Consider the following 9,965-nt stretch of genomic DNA (forward strand, 5'->3'; position numbering starts at 1 on the left):
ATATATATAATATATATATATATATATACATATATATATGTGTGTGTGTGTGTGTGTGCGTGTGTGTCTGCGTATAGGTATGTATAGATGTATAAGTATATGTATGTGTGTGTGTGTGTGTGTATGTGTGTGTGTGTGTGCGCGCGTGTGCATGTGTACAAGAAGAGATTCCATACAGTTTCTTTGTAACAAAGCCACTTAGAAAATGTGGTTGATAAGTACATATCTTAACCAAAGACGTCTGTCTAATTGTATAAATTGTTTAGTAGCATTTAGAAAATAATATTCCACCAAACTCTATCAATATATTTTCGGTAGAAATTAAATGTGGGCAAACATTCGATAATGCGAATAGTTTCGCCAGATATTTCAGCTTGAGAAATGCTATCCACATTTAATTTCTATCCCGGTGATGAACTACACGGAACCACATTTATAACGCATCAAAAGCAACACTGTATCGAACAACTCACGGTTGACACTTAAACCCGTGCAATATACTAGATACCACTAGCGTCAAAATACTAGATAACAAAATAATTGTTAATCTTTCGATGTGACATTTGGAAATCGTCACGACTGTACTGCGTTGGCAAGTATGAAAATATTAGAAATCAGAACTATCTTAAAAGATTAACAGAAATGAAGATTCAAATAAAACTGCATACTTATGATGTTGCTGATATATCAGCAACACTGCTACATCAATAAAGTATATTATGCAGCAGATTCCTGTCTGTGCGCAGTGTACGCTACACAACTCTATTATTTTTTCTTTTAGTACAGATCAGATTGTTCCATTTCTTGTTGTCTATATTGTGGGCCAACCGGAAATCTTTGCACTAAACAATAAATGAGGGCATGATATATGACATCAACTAAGTTAGATTCCTGTTTAACGCTTTATCACACTTTGTGCACAGCCTAATTGTTTCAAAGAGTCGATGAAGGAGGCTACCATAAAACATCATGTCCGCTGCTCAGTAATTATGCTAATCTATTGTTTCGGGCTTGTGTTTTATTTATTGAAGCAGTAAACAGAAAAGGCAAGATGACTACGACTCGATTCTTGAAACTGCTGAGAAGACTGCTGGGTGAATCATTGGAAGTTGTTCTGTAACGTGATCTCATAAATCAGCAAATTCATCATCTAACTGACCGACACATGTATGTCTAAATGATGTAAATGCGTAGGTGTATATATGTACATACTTGTGTGTGTATGACAATATGGATTATATATATATATGTGTGTGTGTGTCTGTGTGTGCGTGCATGCGCGTGTGTGTGTATCAATTACGTTAAACGTAAATTATGAAGGATATTTTAATATTAATGAATACAGGTATTTTTAATGATGTCAATTTCCATACGAAATGCTATACATACTTAATGCAACCTTCAACGCTTTCTGGCCTCCTTATATCCATTGGACAATAACGTGAGCTCACTTGATAACAAGCTAAGCACATTCCAAAGCATTTTTCCTTATATTCAATAGAATATACTTGTGCGACTGCAACAAGCAGACAGAAGAAGAGGATTTTGGAATTCATCGTTTATCTCTTGGAGAAATAGAATATCTGAAATAGAATTGGAAACAGCTTTAACCAATGGAACATCCAAATAAAAAATATGCTTATCAATATACATACATATTACTCCCTCATATATATATATATATATATGCTTAATTATTTGTTATTAAGGTTGGTTATTATGGGCAGTCAGAGAATGACCATTGCTTTTGAACCTATAAATCGCTAAGATGATTAGGCGACGTTTCAGATTCAAATCTCGGATGACACATAACGCCTCTAATTAAATAGAGACAGAAAACCCCAAGGTTACATAGTAAATGAAAACTATATATGAATAAACACAACAGATTGGGTCAGTCAGATGATGGAGTAGTTGCTAGCGTTTTGCGACACTATCATACTCTCTGGGAGTCCAGATTTGCTGTATATTCTGACAGTGGTTGAGCGTGGGTCTGAAGATACTGTGATCAAAACTTTGACATATAAAGATTGCTGCCAACAATGAATCATGGTAGCTATTCTGTGATGGTCTGGGGAGCAATTTGGTGCAATGGTCAATCAGAGTTGGCGGAGTGTGATAGAAACATAAACTCAGATAAATATGTATCTATAGTGCAGAAAGGACTCCTTCCACTCTTCTCCAATGTTGAAATGATTAAAGAAGACTCTTTATTTATGGAAGATGTGTATCCTTGTCACACGGCTAAAAATGTCCAAGGTTTGTTAGAAAAAATGGCATTAAAACTTCTATGGCCAGCCAGTCACCAGATATGAACCCTATTGCACCCTTCTGGGACATAATGGACAGGACGCTTCGTGAAACGAAAAAAAACAAGAAAGCATCGTCAAAGTCAGATATTTTGAGATTACTGCATGAAACTTGGCAAGAAATTCTCGAAAAGAATATTCGTCATCTGATCAGTAGCATGCCTTATAGAATCCTTCATTGAAAAATCCAAAGGGCATGTCTACTAAATATCAAATATTCACATAATAATTAATAAATAAGTTGAATGCATAATTTCAGATTTAAATAAATTTTAATGATTATAAGGGTATCTATTTATGTCTGTATATGAAAGTGCATCTATTTTATAATGGAAAAAGCTGCTTATGAATTAGGTATGTAACAGCTACTAAAGGTACAAAAACAAAGCAATTATTAAAGGGTTGACCGTCTGGAAATATTTTTATAAATTCATATTCTATATAATTTCATATAATTTCGATTTCTCAAGTTTACAGAAATTTTTTAATTCCAATTTTTCGCAAATTTAAATATTCATTGCATTCTTTCGTCCAGTTCCTCACAAATTTCAATGTTCATTACATTCAGTACGAAGTATTCCATTTTCATTTGCAAAGTCTCTCACTTTCTCTTTCAATGTTTTCGTTTTAAATTAATTTTCACTAATAGGAAAACTGACAATTTATTCTATTAACGTATACGTAATGTAAAAACATGATTTACTGAATGAAAACTTTAAAAAATACATCTTTAATTTTGGTAAAACATAATCTTAAAATGATTTTGTAGTTATAGCTGTTTGGAACGCTCTGAACCTTACGAGAATAACTATCCGGACCAATTTTGGCGATTTTCTTTTATAACGTAAAAACTATGGGAGGAGACTTTTAGGTAAAAAATAAAAAAAAATTAAAAAAAGGCAAATTGTATATATTTTCAGAGAGAAAGGTGAATAATTCAAGGGAGGTTTCGCTGCTGTTTCTAGAAAAAACCCACAGAATCCTCACTTTTCACCAGGGTGTAAAAAGAAAGTTTTCAAACATTTTTTCATGCATAGATGCCTCCATTTCGAACGCTGCGGTTAAAAAATATGGGGAAAATCCCGAAAAAATTTTCCCCACGAATTCCATTTCTTTATAATCGCAATCTGTGCTGTTTGGAAAAGATTTGTATAATCTTTCATTAAAAGATACCCATTTTCCTGAAAGTTATGACGGGGTAAAAGTCAAATGGTGTGAATTTTACGAAACTTCTCTTTCCACCCCTTCAGAAAACTTATTTCCCATAAAACTCTATATACTCTGAAGCCACAACATCTAAACGGTATTTGTCGGAACTTGTTTTAAAATGTATCCATTTCTCTGGATGTTATGAGGCCACAAATTCGGGGGCGTGTACATTTGTAGTAATACCCTTTTGTTTATAAGATTTATTCATTTACTGTTTATTGTATTCATTGTTTGCAATGTTCTCTCCCCATTCTCTCTCTCTCTCTCTCTCTCTCTCTCTCTCTCAAACACACTGCAAAGCTTATAGCTGGGCTGCTGAATTGAAATCTCTATGTTGTGTTGAAGGGAAGGTAAAACTTGACAAACTGCTTCTCATACTGTTACTGGACTAGCGTTAAAAAAAAGAGAGATTATGACTGTGATAAAATAATGAAAGAAATATTTACTAAGCACGTGAGCACTATTATACAAAAAATAATTAGACGTAAAATATCATTAAAATCATTAAAATTGCGAATCAAACGTGAACATATTACCAAGTGGCCAGCCGGAAACCGCCCGGAAGGCGGTGTTTCTGTTAGTGACTAACTATGAACATATAAACATGATAAAGACATTATTCAAAATATTTGACCATATTTTACCTTTCTTTGCAGCGATCAAGTGTTGTAGTGAAGAAGGGCTTAAGAGATCATTATATAAGAAACTCTTACCCTTATGACAAATGCTTCTTGTTGCCATTTAAAGAAACATATTTACTTAATAGGTAATAAAAAAACAGACAACTTTCTATCTATTGATTTCCACTTAAGTAAACAACAGCTGTATATGACGGATAAAAAAATCGCTCACCAGCTACGTATAATCAACAAATATTCATATATTGAAATTTAACACCTGCACGTACTATTTGCATGTTTGAAGATTTATATTTATAATTCTTTCCAAAGAAGGTCAATTAAGTTTAGTCTGAAGAAATAGTTTGTTTTTACATTTGTCAGTACCACCTGAAATCCTGGAAATTGCTTCCCAGTGGATTGAGTAAGATACTAATATAACAAAATTTATCATGTATGAAGTTGTAAGTTTAGTGTTTTTAGACAATGGCACATACACGTGTAATTCATCCAGTTGTTCACTTATGGTAGAGGATTTGTAAAATATTTTGCAGCTCAGACAAATGAAAAAAAAAAAAATAATAATAACTTGCAACATTTATGCTTCAATTCTATGATCTGAGTTCACATCCTAGTTAAGTAATAACTCAAAGATTGTGCTAAATTTAAGACAGAACTCAAAATATGGTCATGAATAATAAAGTTGCTTTCGAATTTCAGAAGAAAGTGAATTCATCCTTTGAGCTTAGGGCACCAAGCTAGCAGGATCGTTACCACGCCGGGAAAAATGTGTAGCAGTATTCTGTCCGGATTTACGTTCTGAGTTCAAATTCCGCTGTGATCGACTTTGCATTACATTCTTTCGTGGTCAATAAATTAAGTACCAATTGAACACTGCAGTCAATATATTCGACTTCCATACTCCTCCTAATTTCTGGCTTTGTGCTGAAGTAAGAAAGAATATACTCAAGAGAATTCTAATGTAGTTGGTAGTTTTACTGGGCTTATAACTGTGGTGGGAAAGGGGGAATATCATATCTTCAACGTAGAATCTTGACCGTTTACTTGTCGGAAGTTGTACACCCACAAAAGACACCCAAGGACCAAAGCGTAGGCAAAACTGAATGACTTATTACGCTTATCATTCAAATAGATCAAGGTGTAATTTGTACTCAGAATGAAAAGAGCTGGAACATATATCACAATTTAACGCCCACCGTGCTCTGTTTTTCGAAGCTCATGACATTTATTTTATCAACGTCCTGAAAATATAATGTTTGTTTCATTCTTCTGACTTGTTTTGTTCATTATACCATATCTGTTTTAACATATAATATTTGAATTCTTCTGTTAGCAAACATAAGTTATGTGTTTCTTATGGTTTGGGGCAGTTTCATAGACTGCGTAAGTTGTAATCATGCTGCACCTCAGCCTGGTGTTCCATGGTTGCATTGTATTTCTTTAAACTATTGAATGAGTGAATACATTTAGTGGGTCAATAGACTAATCGCGACTGATCTCAACCCACTGTAACAACCACAAAAAGATCAGTTCTAGACGTAAGATTTAAACATGTTCAACAGAATTGTTTTAAAGATCATATGGTTGCACTGAATACACCTGTTTATTCCCGAATAAAATGTTTATCCAAAGATTTATAATACTAAAACTACTATATATACATTTATAAAAATAGCCATCATTCTCTGTTAGAAGATGTTGGTTTTATAATTTCATTATTTGTATATTTTACTTTTATGAACCTAACATCATTGACTGACCTATTAATCATATTTTATGAACTTATGTTTCTACAGCATCAACGAGTAAAGTGTTATAGATATACGGCAACTATAACAGTAATTATAATAGAAATGTATGAAGGAATTAAAATGGCGGATTTTAATTCAATAAAATTCAGTTATTGATTGCAAAGTTTGAAACAAACCGTTGGAAAGATTATAAAAAAATTTTAAAAACAGAACATATATTATGCGCTTTTGCACAAAAAGCTGTGGGCAAGTAAACTTTGCGAACCAATTTCGTTTTTAAGTCCATAGCAATTACTCCACTTATGCCCCTTAAAATGCATGGACATCACACAGTCACATTCCACTTTACAAAAGAAATGTGACTTTGAGCCTAATTAAGGAATTCATAATTAGGTTATACAGCCGAAATGTTAATTCCATTAATTAAATTTCTTATTATGAGTAAACTATAGAATTATCAATAAATAGAATTATATATTAGCTTACAGTCAGGCGATTCGGTAATTAACTAAGATACGCATATTATCAAATCAGATAATAATGGCCTGTTTCACATTGTTCCAATTAATTCCACCCAGTTCTATAAAACCAAAGAATTGTAATAAATTTAATTGCTTTCCATTTACCTTATTCTTGAACATACCTAGTTTTCATGAACTCCAATAAAAATGTCTGTCTAGCATTATATAGTATATCAGTGGATATATTTAAGCTTTACATTATTTCGATATACCAATTGTTCACATCGCATAACGAAAGTTGATTAATAAATAATATCAATACTTCGTAAACAAATTATGAGTCTATACACTATTTTATAGAATATTTCGGAAACGAAGATATGCTACATTGAATAAACATTTTATATCTGTTGAAGGAACAAATACCTAGGGTATATCGCATACGCTGTAATGTAGTGATATATATGCTACGCCATCCTAATTCGAACGACATTAGAAAATGCTTATGTGTCTTAAATCTTTATTTACAATAGAAGTTTTGATTAGTCAGTGCTCTCATTCAACACTGCCACCACGACACCTTTAATTAGTTCAAACTGGTCAACAGTTTCTATTTTCCTCTCTTCATCAATATGTAAAACTTTGTAGACAGGTGTGTACATGTAGATGTCTCAGTTTCAGGTCATGGGATTGTTTTTAAAGATTCACAGAATAGAAGTATGTAGGTACAGGAGGATTTTGGTCAGTGGATGTATTATAGGTTTTAGGGTGAATTTCCACGCAGGAGAAAATATAGGCAAATTTGTTGTTGAAAGTGCACCTAAATTTGAAAAACTTGTAATTGTTTAAAATAAATGTATTTACATATATACCAAACTAGCTTCAACAGTATTTTTTGTTTATCAATGGTAAAAATTTAGAATTATGAATTAGAAAAACATTTTTAAAAGTTTCAATGTTGACAAATTTAGATGTTCATAACAGACAAATTTAGAATTATGAATTAGAAAAACATGTTAAAAAATTTCGATGTTGACAAATTTAAATGTTCATGAGAGTCAATAGTATTAAAACTGTACACCATTTTGTTTGAATGTGTAAAGCTCATTAGTTTTAGTAGCGATCGACAAGAAATGAATATCATCAAAGTTTCAGTCATACTGAGTTAAGAATGAAAAAATAAAGGGAATAAGGAAGATAAACAAAGGGATTTGGTTTACAATTTCTCTGATCCTCTTTCCATCGTGTGTAGGAACTATCGCTTGTAGAATTGTGTTTTGGAATCCGGTCTTTTTATAATTTTTCCGCGAGCGAATCTGATTTTTAATTCGTTAAAGTACTGATGATGTCTTGTTTTTCCCGTTGGTCAAGTTTCTCGTTCTGCTTGGTTGACTTCCCAGTCGTTCCGGTTGGTTGATTCTCTTAAAGGGTCATTTTCTTGTATTTACTGAAGTTCAGTTTTGATTGGTCTAAAGTTAGGTGACGTTAGCAACTCGTGTTTGTAAAATTTCATTGGTCCAGAGATAGGTGTTTGTATGGTGATTTAGAGTTGCGGTTCGAAACCCGGGTGGAAGACTGTTACTAAAGTTTTCAAAATTGTTTGTTGTTCCTGGTTGTTTTTTGTGGAGAAATTCAGTCTTTTCCCCTTTCCTCTAGGGTTTTTCGTCTTTCTAAAGAATATTCAGCTGTGGTTTATACTTTTTAATGCTTATGCTTTCTTTATTTAAACGGAGTTGGGTTGAAGTGTTTCTGGTGCATTGATAGAGAAGGAAAATTTGGTATTTCGAGTTTATCTTTACAGGACATTGGTCTAAGTGTTTGCTTAAGGGAATGTTCCTAGTCGTGGAGTCCTTGATTTGTTGCCTGCGCACCATTAGTCTGTTCATCAATGTTAAACTAGTTTGACCTATGTAGTCTCAATCACATCTTCCACATTTGAGAACACAGATTAAATTCTGGGAAGCACAGGTGAAGTGATTTTTTATGGTAAAATTATGACCTGACTTAAATTTGTATATTGAGCCCTCTAAGAGGAAGATGCAAGTTCCGCAGTTAGGGAGTGTGGACGAATACGGTAATAATTGCCATACAATACTGGCTGGAAAAATCCAAGATGACATTCGTGACCGAATCGAAAAACAATTCATCGTTGAAGGAATGAAACTCATTCTACAGAGCAACTTCTTTAACTTCAACAACATCACTTCTCAACAAACTCGGGCACGGAAATGGGAACGAAGGTAGCCCTTACTTTTACCAACCTTGTCATGGCATACTTGGAAGTCCATATATGCGAACACACTAGACCGAAATTTGGAAACAACTTTCAAAAATACTAATTCAACTCACCACCTGGAAATGTTACCTAGATGATTGTTTCATTCTGTGGCCACATAACCTTGAACAACTCTCAAAATTAAAACCCTAATCAGCAGCATTAACCACAGTATCCAGTTCCCAATGGAATACAGCCACAAACAACTACCTTTCCTGAACATCTTGATCATAAAAAGAAATACTGAAATTGGCATCGACATCTTCAAACCAACTGACTTAAAGCAATATCGTCTAATCCCCTCCTGCCACCCACAACATACTAAAATAAATATACCTTTCAACTTGGCAAGAAAAATTTGCATGATTGCATCAAATCCCGAAACCCGTGAAAAGCGACTGTTGGTTGATCCGGTATTGTGGAGAGAAGGATGTCTGGTTCCTTTTTGAAGACATCTACTTCTACCTTATGCAAATTTCTTCACTTTTGTGGCAGAGGATTGAAGAGCTGTGGGATCCTGAACCCTAGACTATTGCAATAGGTGGTCCTGAATTTAGATGGAGTGCATGGTACATTTGGTACAATGCAATGGTAGCCAGTCCTGGCATTTCTATAACACTCAATGCCAATGTTAGGAACTAGCTCTTCTAGGATTTTTCATATGTATATTATTGCGCGACTTCACGCCTTCGCGCCAGGGAGTGAAGCTGTAGTTTCCCCAGCCTATTCCTGTAGTTCATCCGCTGCACTATTTCAATCTCTTTAGTGTAGTGGCGTTGGACTGCTTCAATCTCCGCTGTTAGTTTGGCACTATGTGGTAATCATAAAAAGGAGCAGTAGTCAAGGTGGCTGAGAACAAAGGTTCTCCACAGGGTCAACATAGTTTCTTGGTCACTTGTCTTGAAGGACCTCAGTCTCCATCCTACCAGTTGCCTGCACTTTGCTGTCATCTTGCTAATGTGCATCTATTTATCTATCTATCTATCTATCTATCTATCTATCTATCTATCTATCTATCTATCTATCTATCTATCTATCTATCTATCTATCTATTTATCTATCTATCTATCTATCTATCTATCTATCTATCTATCTATCTAACATGGAAGTCGAAGGTTTTGTAATTAACGGAGACAACAATTGTATATAACCTGAAGAAATACAGCTAGATCCCATTTTACAGGTAGACGAGGATTGCCTAACCCTAGACTTGGAAGTATACTGCAATACTACCGGCTATTTGATAGTTCTAAGGGTGAACGAGCTCTATTTTGTACTCTACTACGTTCCTTACGGTACGGAATGAACCTTAAATGTATATA

At 34.0% G+C, this 9,965-nt stretch overlaps 1 long non-coding RNA gene across 3 annotated transcripts in view; it reads right to left on the bottom strand.

The window, feature by feature from the left end:
* Positions 1 to 9,965, bottom strand: part of LOC106875189 (uncharacterized) — a 118,277-nt gene that overhangs the window by 4,662 nt on the left and 103,650 nt on the right. For 2 of the 3 annotated variants that reach the window (XR_001410092.2, XR_001410091.2), the window contains one exon: positions 1,390 to 1,583. This is a non-coding gene — a long non-coding RNA (uncharacterized LOC106875189). Of the gene's footprint in view, positions 1 to 1,389; positions 1,584 to 4,162; positions 4,274 to 9,965 lie in introns of those variants that run through there. The other variant, XR_001410090.2, reaches the window with a different exon arrangement.

Source organism: Octopus bimaculoides, chromosome 3, assembly GCF_001194135.2.
Source record: "Octopus bimaculoides isolate UCB-OBI-ISO-001 chromosome 3, ASM119413v2, whole genome shotgun sequence".
Lineage (NCBI taxonomy): Eukaryota > Metazoa > Mollusca > Cephalopoda > Octopoda > Octopodidae > Octopus > Octopus bimaculoides.